The sequence below is a fragment of the Anolis sagrei genome, chromosome 3 (assembly GCF_037176765.1).
Source record: "Anolis sagrei isolate rAnoSag1 chromosome 3, rAnoSag1.mat, whole genome shotgun sequence".
NCBI classification, from domain to species: Eukaryota; Metazoa; Chordata; class Lepidosauria; order Squamata; family Dactyloidae; genus Anolis; species Anolis sagrei.
Window position 1 is genome coordinate 248,434,765 of NC_090023.1, and position 21,514 is coordinate 248,456,278.

At 38.7% G+C, this 21,514-nt stretch overlaps 1 long non-coding RNA gene across 3 annotated transcripts in view; it reads right to left on the reverse strand.

The window, feature by feature from the left end:
* Positions 1-3,550: 3,550 nt before the first annotated feature.
* LOC137096518 (uncharacterized) overlaps positions 3,551-21,514 on the reverse strand; it is a 38,281-nt gene continuing 20,317 nt past the window's right edge. Inside the window, exons 3-4 of one of the 3 annotated variants that reach the window (XR_010909522.1) lie at positions 10,637-10,870; positions 3,551-3,770 (exon numbers count right to left, since the gene is read on the reverse strand). This is a non-coding gene — a long non-coding RNA (uncharacterized lncRNA). Of the gene's footprint in view, positions 3,771-10,389; positions 10,871-17,441; positions 17,954-21,514 lie in introns of those variants that run through there. The other 2 variants (XR_010909520.1, XR_010909521.1) reach the window with 2 other exon arrangements.

The following is a 21,514-nucleotide window of genomic DNA, read 5'->3' on the forward strand; positions in this document are numbered from 1 at the left end:
TCACCCCAAAGGAGACTTAGAGTGGCTTTACAAATTGCAGCAAAAATTAAATGATGCATCATAGAAATAATGTATTGTGTATTCTCTACCACCCTTATATTTGTATTATATTTATATTTCAGTTGACCATTTTCCCAGTTGTAAGTATTTATATCATGAAATTTTACTTCCAGATAATTGATCTTTTATTATTTCTATACTTGTCATTTTTCAATTGCAATCTTTTATTTTAATTATTTCTCTTCCTTTAAATTCTTTTTCCATTTCATTTTTTAGGTTTACAGAGATTTTTTTTATAATCAATTAAAGGTGATATACCTGGCATCAACTTTATTTTATATTTCCTCAAAATTTCCAAAACATTTTTGAAGAAGGGATTAATTAACTTGTCATACCAGTTCTTCTTGTATCTTCCATTTTATCTAGAAAAAAATATTCTAATTTTAAATCTATACTTTTAACATTTTCTTCTAACAATTCCAAATCTCCTTGATTTACATGCCAGGAGAGGGCCAGCAGCAGGGAGATGCCAGCTGGGTAAAATATTATTTCTTCTGGGGCATGTGGACTCTTATGTGGGAGCCCAAATATGCCAAGACAGCTATATGGATTGGGACCAGAGGTTGCGCAACATGATCCCTGGGCCCAATCCACATGGTGCCCACAGCTGGAAATATGTGGGTCTTCTGAAAGACCCCAGTCTTTCCAGCTGTCAAATTACTTTGGCAGAAAGCAGGGTTTTACTGCTTTTGCTAAAGGAATTGACATTTACCTGAGGTGTTGTTTGGATGCTCCAGGGAAAAATGCAGAAGGGTATCCATTTTCCACCCTGTGTGGATGCTCCCTCAGAGTGGGTTTTGCACTTGATGTGGGATAAGCTGAGGCAGTAGGCCTTCCCTGACCTACTCCTCAACTAATTTGGGTGAGACACCTTGAGTCACCTGAGTGCAACTCTGCTTAATTTGAGTTGTTCTCAGGGTGACCCCTTAGGAAAGCTGCCTTGAGTATTCAAGCCACAAGGCTCAATAAGATTAGAATTCCCATGCAGCTCCCACATTGGTTGCCTTCACCAAACAGATTCCCTCCTATGCATACTTTTCCCCACAGGACAGTTTATTTATAATACCTTCTACCCATCAACAGTCAAGGTAAGGTAGAAAAAACCCCTTGAAGATGGGGAAAAACTCCTACCCAGCCCCAAAGCAACTCTGAAATGACCCCTAAGCGCACTGGCAGGAAGGGAAATTCCAAGTATGGAGCTATGGGTACTTGCCTGAAATAGGCTTGCTCCATCGCCATATAAAATAGTCCTGGCTGGCACTATTTACCAACCAAGCTTCTTATCATTGGGGGCCCATTCTCAGGCTGGCAGGAAGCGAAATTCCAATTCTCTCAAACTGTATGGGAGTGGAGAAAGAAAAGTGGACTTAAAATCTCACAGCACTAAGTGAGACACATATTCAAATGAAATTCAGGATTTTTCCTCTTGAAAAGGTTGATTTGACACTTCAGAAGGTATTCCTGAAAAGCAGGGGGTCCTTTCAGATTAGCTATAACATTTACATCAGTGCCAGATGAAATTAGTACAACCAAACTTGAAACTAGGTTGTTAAAATTTTTGATTCATCACAGGCTTCTCTGGTTCTGTATAGAGACATTACAAAATTGATCTGCCAAGCACTCTTGTCTTGCCTTTTAATCTTTCTGGCAAGCAGACTTGTTGATGGCTTATCAGACTTTAAACAGTGAGCATTTGAAAAGGTTTGAGAAAGAATTTGATAAGGAAGGGATTCACCTTTCCTTTAGTGTCAATTAAAGAATGACATGTGGGATGGAGATGGGGAAAGTACATTAACATTTGATTGGTGCTTCAGTCAAACACAAAAGTGGCTGATTCATCTATGCAGCCTTGTAAAAAGCCACAACAGTATTTCAGAATTGCCAGAGTTCTTTTTACAGATTTAAGATGATTAGTTATTGGAAATCCATTCATTGCTTAAGTTAGAACATGATACGGAAGATAGCATTTCAACACTTTGGCCCTCATTATTCTGTGCTTTACACTTCAACATCCTTTATTATGCCATGTTTGTTAGCTATGTCAATCATGAGCAAGATAGATGCTCTAATTAGAGCAAATGCTGCTGCTAAGTTGAACATCTTAACAGCAGGCTGCTGTTTCCCTCAGAGTATTTATTGAAACTGAAGAAAGTGTGTGTATGGGGTGAAGGACCATAGGAGGATTATGTAGCATCGGTAGATTTAACAATTTTGCTCAAATTGGAGTTTAGAAAAAAAGTTACTAAGCAAAGGGATTAAATTGAAGTACGTGTAAAGATCCGGGCTGAGTCTAGGTTTGAGAAGATCCTGGACAAAGTTTGTAGCAATTGCAAAGCAATTTAAATATAATCCGGATTATCCTGGCATATAATCTGGTATAACAGAAACATGTAGCAATCCGCTTGAAATTCACAGTGTCCAAAGAACGTACAAAAACAAGTTGGGCTGAAGCAAAAACAGTGTCCAAAGGCAGTCCATAGTAAAAACACATTCCAAGCAAGATGAAATAGTCCAAAAGCGTAGTCGTCGTCAAGCACGGTCCGGAGTCAAAAACGGGAGAGTAGAAGTCATCACTTACAGAGTTTCAAGAAGTAATCACAGGAACATGGAAATCTGTAGTCCAAGGACCCAAACTCAAGAATTGTGGCAGGAACAAAGATTCACACCCAAAAAAACACCTTGCCTTCTGCAAAGACCCATTGAAACCCAACCAACTTATATCCTAAAGTTCCTCATCAGAAGATGAGCTGCTCCCCACCCTTTCATCATCACTCTCAGCTGCCCCATTCCCTGCAGCTGAACCCAGCCTCCCATCCCTCCATCGTTGCCAGTGTCTGTCAAGACTTAGATCTTGCCAAGTGTTCCCAGATTGCCACTCTTCTGTAAACCCCTCAAAGTTATCACTAGAGGCAGGTTGGGTACATAGGTCCAGTCAAGATCATCCTCCTCCCCCATGTCAATCTCATACCCATCACTCCTTTCAAAACCCATGAAGTCTTCATCCTCTGTTGCAGCGCTAAGTATATCACGGATACGCTTCCTTTGAATCTCCTCATCAGATTCTTGTACATGAGTAACCCGCTTGATTCCCCTGCTTTCCTCTCCTTTCCCCATTTCGCAGTCTGAGAAAACCTCAAAGGATTCAGAATCAGTTGGGGCCATGAAGATATCTCTAATCTGCTTTCACTGCTGCTTCCCCTCCAACACCTGCACAGCCCTCTTCTCCCTTCTACCAGTAGTAGTAACGTTACTATCACACTGTACTACAACAATATAAATGAGTGATTATCCAGTTGGGTCTTTAAGAGAGAGGTTCGCTAAGATTTTGACTAACATATCCTAGAGATATACAAGCCATATACTATTGAAATCACAGACACCTTAAAGAGCCAGACTCAAAAGTGGCTTCAAAACAGAATTTATTAACACAAAAGAAAAGGAATGCAGAGGCACTTAAATGCAGTGCCACTGGTCAAAACTCAAGAAACAAACCAGACTTGGTCCAAAAAGGTTATCAGAAATATAATCCAGATTAACTGGATGCAAAGAGCAACAAATCAAACAAAGTACTCTGAGGCAAAACAAAAAGGCACAGTACACAAATGGTTAACAAAAGGAGCCGCAGGAAGAGAAGCGTCGTCAGCCGAAGTCCAGGGTCAAAGCGGGAGAAATCCAAAACAGCGTAGCTCCAGAGTCCGTGGAAGCAGCGTCTTTAACCAAACCGGTTCAGGTCCAAGAAGAGAGAAGTCCACAGTCACGAGAAGCCAATCCGGGTCAAAAACACACAAATGATCAGGAGGTCCAACACCGAACACGAAACAGGCAGCAGCAAGTCTACAAGTCTTTCCCAATACACAGCACCCAGCACACAAACGCACATCAACACCTTGCCTTCTGCAAAGACCCCTCACCCCTGAACCCACTTTTATCTACAAATCATCATCAGAAGATGAACTGACCACTGCCCCATTACTATCCCCAGCAGCTGCTCCCAGCTCTTCACGTGAATTCCCTTGACTTTCCCTCCAATTCTTCCATCTCCTGTCAAGACTTAGATCCCCCTAAGACTCAGTTGGATCCCCTGATTTCCAATCTTCACCCCCAGAGAACCCCATAAAGGTATCACTAGTTGTTGGCTCCTCACAAATAGCTTGCACTTCTCTAATCTTAGTCCAATCCATGGTGTCTCCTTCTTCTTCACTCATTGGCCCTTCGTCCCCAGAGAAACCCTCAAATGACTCCTCATCTGTAGGTGCTGTAAGTATGTCCCGGATCCTTTTTCTCTGCTGATCATCATCAGATTCCTGCTCCCGAGTAACCCTTTTCCTCCTTCTAGCACCATACTACTGTTTGTAATGTTACTCACAGGCTCTACTACAACATATACTTTATGATAAATATATATACTTAAGTTTGAATGGTCACATTGGCATTATTTCTTCATAGATAACTAGAACTAACTTGAAAACCAAAGTGGAAATTTAAGAATTGTTTTGAAATCTGATTTCTATCTTACACCATTTACCTTGGACACTGACATGGATATCTGTGCCTAATTGATCTTTTGCCATCTAAAACACCAACTTGCTGCAACTTTAACTGCATTGTAATAGCATCTACCAATCTACTATTTACTTCTAGTCACTGTTGCTAATAAAACCTGGTATAGATTATATCAGGCACCTTTAAATTAGAAATCTGCAATGAGAAGGACTATCTTCAGAATATACTGAGTTACCTTAAGTGGGGAATTCCTCCAATGTAATTTTGTTTCTACATTTTCTGTGTCAATAAAAAATTCAAACACAATGGAAACAGTCTAAGGAAAATGCTTAGAATCTGAAGGCTGCAGATTCACTAGGGCTGTGTCTACATGGCCAAAATAAAGTACACTTACAGTGCAATTTCTGCAAATCACAATTCACAACTCGCCCACTGAATCCATCCATTATTCCATGTCGAGCACGGGTTTTACTCCAGAGCTTCCCAGAAGATCCTTTACACTGGACTTTTCTAGTAAATGTATATAGATGCATCCAAAGTCATCCTAAAATATGCTTATTTTGAATCTGCATACCAGAGTGTTTATATACTGAGTTGGAGCTCAACATACTGTAGAATTAATGCACACCATTAATCATCATGGTTCAGTGCTATGGATTCCTGGTATTTTCCGTTTGGTGAGGCATCAGAGAGGACAAAAGACCTTGTAAAAGTATGACCCATGATTCCATAGAACTGAACCATGGTACTTAAAGTTGTGTCAAAGTACATTAATTCTAAGATATATATCTCCCCTTAGTCATAGTTTGAGGAAACCCATTGAAAGCAACAAATCAGATTAGTTACTTTATATAAGTCTCATTGATTTCTAAGTCTGACTAATTCTACTGCCAACCTATAATATCTGGAATAACACATTTTTAAATTCCTGCTGTTTTTAAAATGCATAATTCTACACCTACTGAATCAGCTCATTCATTTGCACTAAATCTTAAATCCACAGCCACCTCCTCTCCCCTGAAAATGGAATTAAAGCCATTCATTATGGCTCACTGCCAAAGAACTGGAATCTTGGCTCCTTATGAACCTCACAGGATTATAATGCTAATTGACTCTGTGCCTTTTAAAAGAGAAAACAGTAATTTCTACTGATTTTTTAATTGCTACCCAAACTAACTTTCCGGTCATTTGTTGCTGAGTTTTAAGTTTAAGCAACAAGGAACACTGATTTCTTATTTGGTCTAGAAACAGGACAATTTAAGTTTGTAAGCAGGTTGAATGCCAAAATGTCTCTGAGCTAATTACCAATTTTCAATTAATGTGTGGATACAATACAGCATCATTTTCTTCCACACATTAAGGAGGCTTTGCTTTACTTATTAGCAAAATACTGTGATTTGAGAAAATTACCCTTTCACCCATCACCAGGTAAAGAAACTTTTGGGAAAGTGAAATGTCAGCATGTTCATGAATTAATGCAGTAAATACATTTCAGAGTTAATGAACGTTTCAGATCCTACATACCTGAGAAGTACTAGAATTTGATGTTAACTTTGCTCATTTAGGTTTGCGGTAGATTAGTTGAACTAATTGACAAAATTAGGAGAATCAATAGAAAAGTGCATTCTGCTTTGTAATTATACATAGGACTTTATCGCACAAGGCAGGCAAACCAGCACTGAAGCATGGAACCATGTGCACCCTATTGGTGGTCTGCCTCCTTCTCACCACTATTGATGAGTAAATTCCATCAATAGATATCAATCTTGCCATATGTCAGCAAAGTTATAACCTTCATGTTGCAGAGTATCAAAAGAAAAATAAAATAATTCTGCAGCAGCAGCACAGCCCTGAAGTAATGTGGTCAATGAGAAGCTACATTGTAGCATAAAGTCATCTTACTTTATTGCTGGAACAAAAGCATAATGCAGTTTCAATGCAGGAACAAAATGCAGGAACAAAAAAACACCAGAGAGAGAATACAGGCAGATGCAGAATATATGAACAAAGGAATAAGCTCAACTTATATCTGATTGGTAAGACTCAAATTACAAGCATACTAACAGTTAAAGGTACAAACCTACCAACTAAACATAACTAAGGCATTCTATGAACTATATAATTTTGAAAACATTATAATACTTTCAACACCTCCAAAAAATTATATTAGCGCACATTTATAAATTCAATTTCTCACAAAACGCATTGTGTTTTTCAAAAGTAAGAGGTTTAGTCAAAATGTCAGCAACATTTTCAGCTGAAGGAATATAATTGAGAACAATCCTTTTGTCTTTAACAAACTGTTTTACATTTGAATATCTGACATTAATGTATCTGGACTTTATTTTCATATTTTGACTTTTACCCAAAGCGATGCAAGTTTGAGAATCAACAAAAACTTGCATTGGTAAATCTAAATCAATGTTAAGACTTCTAATCAAAGTTTCTAACCTCTGCTGATGCCAAAGTGTCAGACAATGCTGAGAATTCAGCTTCTCAAGTACTCAGTGCCACAATTTTCTGTCTTCTGCTCTTCCAACACACTGGTGTATTTTTATATTTTATTACAAATCCAGTAATAGATTTATTTTCCTTTAGAGCCGTCGCAAACTAGGTTCTTGCGGGAGAAAACCTTGCTAGCAAGTCCCTGACGTCATGAGCCTGCACCTCTCTCCCCGCCCCTTTCTCCGCCCCTTTCTCTTTGCCAGCGTGGTTTTTCCTTTGCTAGGGCAGCATTGCCCACATTTTCTCTCAGTTGAATTCTGCCAACTGAGAGAGTACGCTGGCAATGCTGCCCTAGCAAAGGAAAAACCACTCTCGCACGGAGAAAGGGGCGGAGAAAGGGGCGGGGTGAGAGGCGGAGTCTTGTGACGTCAGGGACGTGCTAGCAAGGTTTTCTCCCGCAGGAACAGAGTTTGCGACGGGCCTTAGATTTGCAAAGGAACGGTCACAATGTATTGCTAAAGACTCTTTATCATCTGGACAAACTCTGAAAACTTTTTTAGCGGTTTGCTTTAAATATCTCAGAACTCTTTTCACTCCAGCCCAGTCTGTATGTGAAGGATTTTGAATCCTTTGACTGGCATTTTATTGTATTTTTATTGTATTAATGTAATGTTAACTGTTATAATTTATTGCTACTATGTATTTTACTGTGTGAATTGTAGGCATCAACGTATGCCGGTTGGAAGCCGCCCTGAGTCCCCCTTCGGGGGTTGAGAAGGGTGGGGTAGAAATACCCAAAATAAATAAATAAATAAATAAATAGTAGAATACCAACAGAAAAAGAAATATCAGGTCTTGTGTTATTTGCAATGTACAATAAAGCGCCAATAACTGAACGATAAATGAAATTGTTATTGAACATTTCTCCATCTACATGTTGTAAAAACTGAAGTGCCATGGGTGTATTAACAGTGTTTGCATTTTCCATTCTGGTTCTTCTCAAAAGATCATAAATCTTGTCAGTTTGGTTTAATTCAAAACCACCTTCATTTCTGGCAATATTTATACCAAGATATTTATTAACATCTCCCAGATTTTTGATTTTCAATACTTTGTTCAAACTCTGAAACACTTCCTGAATTTGTTCCTCAGATCCTTCACTGGAGATTTTTCAAACAGAGGTTAGATTTCCACCTTTCAGGACTGCTTTACTTGAGATTTCCTGCAATAGGAATGGGGTTGATCACATGGCCCTTGAGACCCATTCCAGCTCCATAATTTTATTAATTACTTCTTAACAAGAGAGCCAAAGCATCTAACTGTATCAGACGCCCAGTACAGTGTTAGTTTCCTGAATATCTAGATTACAAAGCACAGGTGGCAAATCAGTATTGAACACACGGGACTTCAGGTAGCCTTTTCTAATATAAGAATTGTGCAGGGAATGGGCATTTTCAACGTATCACCACAGAGTAATTTCTACATATCATTCATCACTATTTTCTTATCACTAGCAATAGGGTTGTGGGTTGGTGGATTTTACTGTCAGATCCTTAACCTGAAAAAGATCCAATATTTTTTATTATTCTTTTAAAAATTGGAGAAATTTATGTGTACAATAGACCACCCACTTTCAAATAGGTTTAGAGAGCAAATTATAATGATATAGTTGGATACTACACTCAGTGTGATCACGTCAACATAGTACTCAAAATAATGTGTGCTGTTTTATTTTGAAGTACTAGTTGCTGATTAAGAATAATTGTGATCATTAATCTTCTATTTGCACTTTCCATTCAGTACAAAAAAGAAGTTAAGTTTAAGCAAGACCTGACATAAACTGCATTGTTTCTGACAACATTTCTCTTTTAAATTGAGTAAAATCGAAGTGGAACTCAGATTAATTTAACATTTGCACTCTGCTACTAACGGTGGTTGGCATTCTGCTTAAGACATTTGTCTTCAAATAGACTCACAAGTTCATGCAATTTAATTTAATATTTTCCAGTGTCCATATTCAGCAAAAGGCTGTTTTGATGTTACAATGTATGGACAGCCACTGCACAATAGTAGCCTCATCAACAATGTAATTGATGTGAAATGGCCTGATGCCCAATATTCACATTAGGATGTTCTCTAGCTCTCTCAGACAACAGTTAGGAACACAAACACAGTGCCTGGAGTTCATTAGGAATGCTCAATGCATGCTGGAGGGCTATTGCTGGTACCCAGATGTGCATCTTTCACTTCACGAACAAGTTATTGAAGCTTTTTCAATGTAGCTATGAATGCATAAAGTTGGGTAACAAAGGATCTGATGCAGGATCTCACCAATACTTTTAGAACACTTTTAAAAAATGGAGAAATGTATATGTATAATAGACCCTCCACTTTCACACAGGTTAAGAGAGCAATACCTTCATGAAAGTGGGAAAAACAGAAATAACACCCCCCCCCCTTTTTTTTCCCCTTTTACTTGAGGGAACATCTCTCTAGGAATCCCTGTTCCCCAGCATGAATCAATGGTCTGATTCCTTTGGAAGTGCTGGAAGATCTTGAGATTCCTAAAATTTATTAATCGGATCTGCAAATTATCAAATCTGTAAAAATTAAACTTATAAATATGGAGGATTGTATTTTATTTATTTCTTGATCTGTTTAATCATGATTCCTTCTTTTCTGAGTCCCTTCTGGGAAAGAGGGCAGGATATTCAAATACATACATACACACACACACACACACACACACACACACTTCTTTTCTTGTTTTCTTCCTCCTTCCCTTCCCCTTTTCCTACTTTCCTTTTTCTGAATGGCTTTATGATATGAATATATTCAAGTTCCACTGAGTTCAATGACACATGCTTTCATGTAAGTGTACTTAGGAGTCCAGACTTACATATAAAACATAGTAAACAAAGGTACTATTAAGATTCAGAAGACTGTTGTATAATAAATAGAAAGAACATTAGTGTTATCAATTATATGTTCTTTATTATTTAATCCCATACTGAGCAAACAAAATAGTTGATGAAACCTCCTGCTTTCTCAGACTAATGATTTGTGCAGTTTTCACTCCAGGAAGCAAATCCTAATTTTTACTATTTTACAAATTCAACTTATGTAAATATTTGATTCTATTTAATACCACTTTAATATATTACATAATGAGCATGATTCTTTGAGGATTGATCACAGTGATAAAAATACCCGATGGAACAACATTTATTGATATGGTCTAAATATGCTTTTCAAATTGTGTGCCTTTTGCATTTGTAAAATTTTCATTTGCACATTAAAACCAGAGTTCTTTTTAAATATTAAGTTACAAAAACATAGAGTCAATATTTTATATTATAAAAACTAAACTCATCAGTGCCTTCCAACAAAAAAAAAATACTATCAGCCTAAAGCTTTTAACTTAAAGTTTCCACTGCAGAGACTAAGGTCTCATCTACACTTACTAAAATTGGTTAGTGCAGTCTGGAGCAGAAATGCTTAAACCTGGCCCTGGAGGCCAGTCTGGGGCCTTGTTCAGACTGCCTCTGACCTGTGTTAGTGGTGGGTGGAGTCCAACTGGTCCAGCTGACACAAAACCAATTTGATCTAGCTAGACTGTCATTCTTACCTTTTCTCTCACCCACACCTTCATGGCAGATAGATTGAGATCTTAATAGCAGCAATGGTGCCCAGTGATGGTCAAGAGCTCTTTGGCCATTTGCCACAGTGATGGGGACAACATGGCCCTAATCCATCCTCTTCCTTCTCCACTGCTGAGAAATGGGGGTGATGCTTGCTACATTGCAACCAGTCTGCTGTCTGTAGTGTGCCTAAGGTGTGGGGCTGGCTCCAGAGTTTCTGCCTGTTGAATACAATAACTTATATTACAATGCTGAAAATGCACCCATAAAAATAGATATTCACACATATTTTATTATTTATTTATTTATTTATTTATTTATTTAACTTGTATACCGCTACTCCCAATTTGGCTCGGAGCAGTTTACAGAAATAGATTAAAAACAATACAATTAGCTTTAAAACAACTATAACAATACGTAGCAAGGACTGACATATCACAAACCTGTCCATGCCATCTTCTCTCCTCACCCACCATTGCCACCAAACAAATAAATAATAGAGGCAGACTATGTTTAGGCACTTTTCTTAGCCCCCTTCCCATATGGAGTGATCCTATATAGGGCAGCTCAGTCATGGATACAGCTGTTGAACTTCTCACCTGCCTCAAACCTTGAGTTAGACCTTCTGAATCTATATCTACCACCCATATGCCAGTCCATAGCTAGGGGCTTCCAGACTTCACTATCTCGCCATTCACCTATCACCATGTTTGTTTGTTTGTTTGTTTTTTTGGAAAATGGCTTTGTGTGAATTTATTGTATGTGTGAAGACCGGTGTGCAGTGATCAACACAGTCTTCACAGAGAAAGGATTTGATCCAATGACATGATTAACATGGTGACCAGTGACTTCTCATCTGTTGCAGCCTTCTTCTGCCTTCACAGCCATTGTAACATGTACCATGCTATCACAAGCCGGCTCTCCTGCTGAGGTCTTCGGATTGTTTGTTTTTCCAGCTCCTCCCCTATGACCCTGCCACCATGGGAGACCCACTTGGGTGTATGGCTTTGTTCATAGGTTCACTGGAACACAAAAGTCCCCTTACTACAACAAGGGAACAATCCAGTGAGGGGACAAACAATGGAGCTATGAACAATGAACCAACTGTAGGAGCTAATGTTCATATCTGCCCTAGTAGAACGATAAGGCTTGATTGATTCCCTGCCTTTTTCATATACCTATAGAGGGATAGTAGAGCCCATGGTTACCAAGTTCAGATTAAGTTACTGATGAGATTGGGGATGGTGTCCACTTGAAAGCTAACATTACTGAGCTAGCTAAACAAATAGTCTGACTCAGTGGAAGACTGTTTCTTATGTTATAAGATAGAGAATGACACAAGGGGTGTTGAGAATAGTAGATTGACAAAAAGTTCACTTTTAGTGTGTGGTTTCTGGTTTCTCAAATTTCACTAAAGGAATGTGCCCTCTAGCTCTCAACAGTTTTGCACTGTATCATATCTAAATAATTAAGTGTAAAATTTTGTTGATTTTCAAGTTAACCATGATTAACTTCTCTGATAATTGCAAATGGGCCTGAACTTATATAACTATGTCTGGCAACTCAATGTCCTGTATATCAATTGCTTATGGAGCACATTGGCAATACCATCATGTGAACCTCTCCGTGGATCACATTAAAAAAAGATGCAACATTGAGATTGAATGATTTAGTAGACTCAAAGTATAAAAGAACATGAGTCTCTGTCTCATCACCATCTCACTCCCTGGATAGAAAGATCTACTCCTCAACGAGATGTAATGAATTGGGGAGGGTTTTAAATGCATTTAATTGACATGTTGGTGTTGCTCTGGATGCAACAGTGGCTGACTGGATAAAAGCATACTGGGAAATAATTGCCACATTCACATAAGGGTAGACTTGACAATTAGTTGCCTTTGCTAATGGCTATAAACGGCTATTAAACCTTCATCAATGAAACTACACAAATGTATCATAAGCAATAAGAAATACTGAAGGTGACTTTAGCAGCCTTTTCTCTTTGATTAGGAAAAAAATACAATCCTGTCAATTTCCATTATATAAGATTGACATTATGGTTTTAATTTAGGCATGTCACCTGTGAAAAGCCTAAACACAAAACTTTACTGTTGTTTTAACATTTGCTCTTCAGCAAGCCTTAAGATAAAATGGCATATTTTTATGAACATCTTGAAAGGTGTGAAAATATGAAGCTTTAATTATGTCAGAACACCTGCCATTCAACAGTAATTAAGTCTGGCTTACAAAAAAATGTTTGCAGAACTCAAGAAAATATGTTCATTACAGAAAACACTCCTTAAGTGACAAAAACAATGGTCTTCTATCTTCTTGGAAGATGGGGATCAAAGAAATGGTTTTAAATATGGGATGGGAAGATGTATGGAATTTGTCAATTTCTTGTTATTCTCATGTGTGAGCTCATGCGAACCCAAATTTATATTGCTTTGTAAATGAAGCTCAAACTTTTTAAAGAATATATTTAGATACTTACATTATTTTTATCCTAATTTTCTCCCAAATGTCTACAGAAAAGTATTTCTATTAATGCACAATTTAATATATACAGTTTTATTTATTTATTTATTTATTTACTATACTTTCTCAGCCTTATCGGCGACTTGAGGCGGTTTACAAGAAGTCAGTACACATAACAACAAAATACAAATTGAACATTAAAACTGTATAAAACCACAATAGAAGCAATAAAAAACAATAAAAACCAGCATCATTATCAGTGTCTCCTAGTTAAATAATGTAGTCCATGTTCCACTGTCGAGTGATTCCATTTCCTATGTTAGTTACTCTGCATTTGTAAACGCTTGCTCATATAACCATGTATTAACTTGTCTCCGAAACATTAAGCGTGAGGGAGCTCATCTAATCTCCTTAAGGAGGGCGTTCCATAGTTGAGGGGCCACCACAGAGAAGGCCCTGTCTCTCGTCTCCACGAGAAGAGGGCGGGATCGAGAGCAGGGCCTCCCTGGACGATCTTAAAGTCCTAGTTGGTTCATAAGGGGAGATGCGTTCAGACAGGTAAATTGGGCCAGAACCATTTAGAGCTTTATAGGCTAAAACCAGAACTGGTAGCAGACTGGCAGCCAGTGGAGCTGGCGCAACAGAGGAGTTGTATGCTCCCTGAATGCCACTCCTGTTAGCAATCTAGCTACCATCCGTTGGACTATTTGAAGCTTCCGGACAGTCTTCAAAGGCAACCCCATGTAGAGCGCGTTGCAGTAGTCTATGTGGGATGTGACCAGAGCCTGGACTACCGTGGACAAGTCAGGCTTCCCAAGGTACCAGCACAGCTGGTGCCAAGTTTTAGCTGTGCAAATGCTCCCTTGGTCACCGCCGAAACATGGGGTTCCAAGCTCAGAGATAAATCCAGGATCACTCCCAAACTGCGAACCTGCGTTTTCAGGGGGAGTGTAACCCCATCCAACGCACGCTGTAACTCTATGCCCTGTTCGGCCTTGCGACTGACCAGGAGTATCTCTGTCTTGTCTGGATTATGTTTCAATTTGTTTTCCCTCATCCAGATTATCACAGCAGCCAAGCACTGGTTCAGGACCTGAACAGCCTCCTTAGTAGTAGGTGGGAAGGAGTGACAGAGTTGGACGTCATCTGCATACAGATGACACCGCACCCCGAAACTCCGGTTGATCTCCCCAGCAGCTTCATGTATATCTTAAACAACACGGGGGACAATACTGAGCCCTGAGGAACCCCACAAGACAAAGGTTGTGGGATTGAACAGGTGTCCCCGAACACCACCTTCTGGGTGCGACTCTCCAGAAATGAGCGGAGCCACTGTAAAACAGTGCCCCCCAGGCACATTCCTGTAAGGTGTCTCAGAAGGATACCATGGTCGACGGTATTAAAGGCTGCTGAGAGGTCCAGCAGAACCAACAGAGACACATTCCCCCTGTCTAGCTCCCAGCGTAGATAATCAACTAAGGCAACCAAGGCTGTCTCGGTTCCATGTCCTGTAACCGAGATCTGGCCAGACTGTGCCAGATCCAGATAATCCGTGTCTTCCAAGAATATCTGGAGTTGTGAGGTCACCACATGTTCCAGCACTTCTGAGTTATGATAACCCTAAAGTGGATATTTTTTTCGAAGGAGGGTTGCTATTGCCTTCTTGAGGTATATTACTTGTTCAAGATAACACTGGACCTGATCACATTAAGTGATAATCCGTTTCTGACCTTGTTTGCATACAAATCTCAACAGGCCCTATCAAATGTCATTTGTCCCCTGTCATCCTGCTGTTGGAGATTGTGTGCAAAATGTGGCAGAAACAGAGCATTTGGACATGAGATCCATGCTGTTTTTAAAATATAAATTGCATGAAATGTGCTGCTTTTATGTGTGATCGGCAAAACAGTAAGCTTTCCATTCCCAGTGCTGTGACATCTCCTTTGGGGGGCATGTCTGTGGATGGTCCTTGCAGATCCCATGATTTGTCATGAAGGGAACTGTTGCCATTTGTCCCTAACTTCCAGGATACAAGGGTCTAAAGTGCTTTCCCAAGTGCTTTGGCCTATAACTCCCAGAAATCCCAGCCCATTTACCAGCTGTTAGGATTTCTAGAAGTTGAAGGCCAAAACATCTGGGGACCCACAAGTTGAGAACCACTGGTCTAAACCCTGCTCAGTCATGGAAACTCATTGGCACATCACATTCTTTCAGGGTGCACCTACACTGTATATTTAATGCAATTTGAGACCACTTTAACGGCCATGGCCCAATGCTATGAAGTCATGGGAACTGTAGTTTTACAAGATCTTTAGCCTTTTCTGCCGAAAGTGCTGATATCTTACTACACACTTGATCTTAGCCAAAAGAAAGGAGATTCCATCTGAACATGAGGAAGAACTTCCTGACTGTGAGAGCAGTGGAACTCTCTGCCCCAGAGTGTGGTGGAGTTTGGCTAACTCAGCTCCTTCTTTGGAGGCTTTTGAACAGAGGCTGGATGGCCATCTGTCAGGGATGCTTTGAATGCAATTTTCCTGCTTCTTGGCAGGGGGTTGGACTGGATGGCCCATGAGGTGTCTTTTAACTCTATGATTCTCTATCTCACTAAACTACAACTCCGAGGAACCTATAGTGTTTAGTTATAGCAGTTAAAGTGGTATAAAACTGTCATGAAATTAGGGTAATCCGATTTTCACTCTTCAAATTCTATGAAACTTCTTCTCCCATTTCAGTATTTTGGAGTGTTTTGCTCACATTGCTTCAAAATTAGAAAAAAAAATAAACTGAGAGGAAATTTGACCAAGCGCAACCTGATGCCCCATCTGCAGCTGGTGTAAATCTAGTTTTATGAGCCTAATGCTTGAAGATAAAGAAGACAGAAGCTTTGTGATATTATACTAAGCTTCTCCAGACTCTCCCATTGGACTCCTTACCTATTTAGTGACCAGCTGTAACCTTCTATCACTTGCACTGTAAATCTGATGTTTCCCCTGGACAATATGCTCACAACATTACATAGTATGAAATGTGTTTCTACTCTTATGCTTCAAGTGTGGAAGCTTTCTGCCTGAAATGGTCCTTTGAGATGAAATAAATTATTATTGTATTGTATTTAGAAAAAGGAGGGTGGTGATGGGAATGACTGCAGTTGCAATGACAGCCCTGTCCTTGCTACAAAGAATGCTGCATTCCTCCCTCTTGCCTTTTAACACATTCAAGGGTTATAGTCTTATTTAGCTGCTTAACTAAACCCTAACCAATGTTGTTTCATGCTGGGAAATGTACACAACTCCTCTCCTGAGTCAAAATCTGTCATGCTTTCCAGATCAATTTGATGGATAGAAGCAAACTGATAGCCTTTGCTGTCTGCAGTCACTGCTCATGCATAAGGACACATTGCATATCTCTCCCCCACCTCAACATTTTTTTTTCTGTAAAAGAGGAAAGCAATTTTTTAAAAAAATGCAGACGTGTTGTTTTACCAACTGAAAGTTGGAACTGGTGTTTAGGTATCATATTTCAATCATCTAAATGTTGTCAGTCAGTCAATTGTATGACTGATTGCATGATTATGACGATGACGATGCAGTAGAAAAGAACCTTATTTGAGTCAATGGTATCACAATCTGATCTCTAGTTTCTCCAAATTATACAGAGTCATATTTTATATCCCTTTGTGGCTGTGTGGGTAAAGATTAGACTTTCAATCCTTTGCCACAAAACCACCAGTTTGAATTCTATTATTTGCCCCAGCAATTAACAGTGAGTCCCATTGTTATCTATGGAACTCACTATTAATTGATGCAATGAGTCTACTCTAATTGGGATGAATCAACACAATTTGGGCCACTGCTGTAATCATGGTTTACAAGGTGAGAACCACTGCTTGAGGTTAGGGGTCACATTGGTACCCCAGGAGACCTTGATGGCCTACATTCCTAAACACCCATTTCCGTAAAATTCAATTTGGGCAAGAAACAACTCTCTGAAATATTCAAATGGAAGAAATATGCCTTCCTCCTTGCTCTCCTTCCCCCTTGAAGTGAAAACTTTCCTGCTTCAAAAGATTTCTGGACGTGGCTGCAATAAATGTTAATAGTTTTGTTGGGGCTTTTCAACATCTTCTAATGATTTAAAAAGTATTGTAACTCTATAGTTTGTTTAATTCCCCTTTAAAATAATTGTATATATTCTAATGATGTATTTGCATCCTTTCCCTCTGTTCTGGTTGCAATATTCTATAAAATGCTTTACCCCAATACTGAAGATAAAGAAGAGAAAGGAAGAAGAGGAGCAGGAGGATCACAAAAATAAAAACATCTTCCACTTCCTTGATCACAAAAAGAATCTGAATAAATCTTATCCACTGTCTGGTTGCTAACTGTTAAGGTGTGATGCGGGGGGTGGGGTGGAAGTAGCTGAAGAGCTGTTATTTAGACCTCATCTACACTGTCATATAATTTGAAACTGGTGGTATAGATGGGGTCTTTGTTACACATATGTAACTATGTAGATGATATAATACTGTGCTTGTTCTTTATTCATTCACTTCTGACTCTTTGTGACCTCATGAACCAGCCCATGTCAGAGCTCCCTGTTGGCCATGGCCACCCCCACCTCCTTCAAAGTCATGCCAGTCACTTCAAGGATACTACCCATCCATCTTGCCCTTGGTTTTCCTCTCTTCTCATTCTTTGACCAAAGTACTTCATCTTTGTCTCTAATATCCTTCCCTCTAGTGAGCAGTCAGGCTTTATTTACTGGAGAATGGACTGGTTTGATCTTCTTGTGGTCAAAGGCACTCTCAGAATTTTCCTATAAAATATCTGCATTTCAAAAAAAAAAAAAAAGATGAGTGAATACAGCAGCATTCTATTTATTGATTTGTTTTCCTCCACTGAACTGGGTCACAATGCCACCTATTTACAATAGACAAAAGTAATCCCCATCACCTCGATCAGTTGTGAAAATCTGATCTTGGGTCAGGGAAAGTCCAATGGCTCATGATCAAATCTATCCTCCTTGCCAGGCTCAACCAACAATTGCTTTGTTGTAATGAGGCTAGTATGGCTTAAGATGTTCATCTATTTCTATGATTACTGATCTCGCCAAGCAAGCTAACAATAATGGCACCCTTTGGAGCATAATAGCATGCATCAGAATATACTCAAGGCACTGTTCTCTTATATTGTTTCTGTAATTGAAGTATTGAGCTGGAAGCTTCAGTAAGCGCACTGCTGTAAAAGTATTTAGAACAAATGTTCTTGGGAACGGTTATTGCACATTCAAATAATTCTTCATTGTAGGGGACAATTCCCTGCCTCCCCCTTCCTTGAGAAATGTGTAGTGGCCATGGAAGTGATGTTGTTATTTTGTTTTATAACCTTGAAGTTAGAAGATGTTAGTGAAGTTTTCTATCTGATGAGATGGTATATTTGCACTTGCTTCAAACCAAGCAGTAAAAGAAAATAAAGCATGAAGACTCAAAACTGGGTATAAAGCAAGTGTCAAACCCTATAATGAAGCAGCCAAAGTGGAACTCCTACCCATGTTCCAATAGGCTGAGACAGTCCATTGAACTTTATACACTGACAAGCAGAGGAACATAAAAGGTGGGGAGAAATGATTTCAAACTCATGTTACTGATACTTTGGAATAGATGAAAATATGTCTCTGAACTGTCAGATTTCATGATGTAAAGCTGATATGAAGCAAAACACAGACTCTGTAAGATTCTCCACTGAAGTATCCTATCTGTAAGCCACCTTCCTGTTTTCCAGCTGATCTGCCTCCTTTCTACATTCTTCCCAATAGAGTAACAGCAGAAACAGCTGCTAAACACACCAAGTGGTCTACTTTTCAGCTGTTTTCCATGCTAATCTGCTGAGCAACAGACAATGAGGAAAACAAATTTAGACCAGGGAATGTTACAAATTGAGGGATGAACCAATCTGTAAGCTTCTTTTTGTACTATTTCTATTTTGCACACATTATGTCAGTTTCAAGGACAAAGGTATTTTGTCTTATTTTGTGCATCATTTTGCAAAAGCTTTTAAAAACCGTCATGAGATTTATTATTATCCATTTCATTCACATTTTTAAAAAGTAACAGATAATCAAACTGAATCAGGCAAAAACAAAACAGCACCTCAAATCAAGTAATCCTATTTAAATTACTAATAACCATGACCACTGATTATACAAAACTGAATGCCTTGTCACTCAGAAAACCTATACACAGTTTCTAATCTTTTATAAAAACTTCTGTTTGTTAATCTTTAATACCCATGTTAGTTTGGCTAACTCAGCAACTTTAATAATAATAACAATAATAAAACTTTATTTATATCCTGCCCCATCTTCCAATACAGGATTCAGAGTGGCCAACAACATAAAAGGCAAATATTCAATGCCAAAAAGCACATACATATAGACAATAACTTAATAAGAAGCATTTTAAATCCAACCACATTCAATAATTAAAAATCATAATGAACAATACAACACAATCCATTCTTTAATTGCTGGTACTTCAATTCATTTCTAGGTTTGCACACACAATGTGCTGCTGTTATTTCAATATGAAGCACTTTTATTTCATGCTGCATCTTTAGCTTCCTCCTTTAGTGTCCTGAGAGTAAATGAGCTGGTGGTTCTGTCAAATAGAGACAAGAGAAGGGCTCCCTAAACTAAGGTCGGTGGGCCGGATGTGGCCTTCCAAGGGCATTTACTCTGCCTGCCCTAAACTTCAGACTTAGAGTTGTCTAAGTCTGAAACAATTTGAAGGCAAACAACAACAAACCTAATTAACTTGACTATTGCATCAGCTAAAGGCAGGCCCACAGTTCCCATTCAAATACTGGTAAGTTTATGCTGGCATTTTTTCCATTCCATGGACCAGCTCTCTGCTTAAAAAGTTTGAAGACCCCTACTTTAAAGTTTCAGGATCTCTGCCTAGGGAGTCAACATAAAACCTTCACCATCCATCCATTCAAAACAGACCAGTTACCAAATCTAACCTTCTAGTATTTCCATTCATTCAAATTTAGTTATGAGTCATCCACAAAAAAAGTATGTTCACCCTCCATCAAATATTTGCATGACTGTTGTTTATTTACGAAACACAGGATTCATCACTCAGTCTCATTACAGACGGTGACCACCATATCCAACAGAAGAGCTATCAATGTTTTCTCAATGGGGCTGATTTATATTGTCAATCTCGATTGTTTAAAAACCCGTGTTTCTCCAGGCTTTCTTAGGAAATGTGATAGCATCCAGATTTTAGCAAATTTGTCATCTCAGAGGTTTATGGAGTGAAAAAGTGCCATCTTATTGGCAAGAAGCATTTGCTAAATACAATTTTTTAAAATGTATTTGGAGTAAAATGTGGCTGTAAAACATCCTTGGCATAAAGAGGGGGGAAATCAAATTAAATGGTCACTGTCAAGTGCTTTTGATAGTAGTTAATCTGCTTTCTTTCATTTTGCATTTTAATACACCCTTCCAACATTTAAGATGTTGTTTTCCATAACTTTTTCCAGATTTTATTTGTCAGCTGCAAAAGTCTGAAGTGGTAACTGATGAAACATTCACATTGAATAGTGCCTTCAATATCAATACACCTTTCCCCAAAGAATTAAAATTAAGTGTGGGTACTGGATAGGAAGTATAATGGTCATAATTACAATAAACTTTATTCCTGGGGATAAGGCAGGAAATAACTGAAAATAAATAAGTAATCATTATCCCAAACAAGGCCTTTCCCAGACAATGCAGTTTAGTACAAGAAATTGTGTGGGTTATTTGTAGCTTGTTGTTTTGAATCAGTGTTTCATTTCTATTAAAAAGAGGGTGGCAAGCAAATCGATCTGGAGTGGAGCTATATAGGGATAAAACAGGAATTTGTCATTTACCTGACTGGGGTCAAATTTGGTTTTAAAACCCCCAAGAAACCCATGCAGAAACTTGCAGGAGAAACATTTAAAATATTTTTGTGCTACCTTATTTCTCCCCAATGCTTTGTGAATATTGTCAAGGTGAGGTTTTTCTTTCCTATGCAGTGAGTCCAAGCATTAAGGGGATTTCTTTCTCAAGACTGCCAAAATCCAATGGAATTATTTTCCATTCCTAATAGGCAGCATATGTCACCTCTTATTTGTATTTAATTAGCAATTAAAGAAACTGTTTCTGGGCATTCCCAGTATGCTGCCATCTACCTTTCTTTTGGTTAATGTAGTTATGTATACCTTGGCAGACATGAAGGTCTGCAAGAGATCAGAGACTTTGTGTGCTTCAAATAGTTAGCTTTCCCAGTTGTTGATTGTTAAAGTACTGTGAGATATAATTGTGCAAAACTGACTGCAACCTATAGGGCAAACATATAC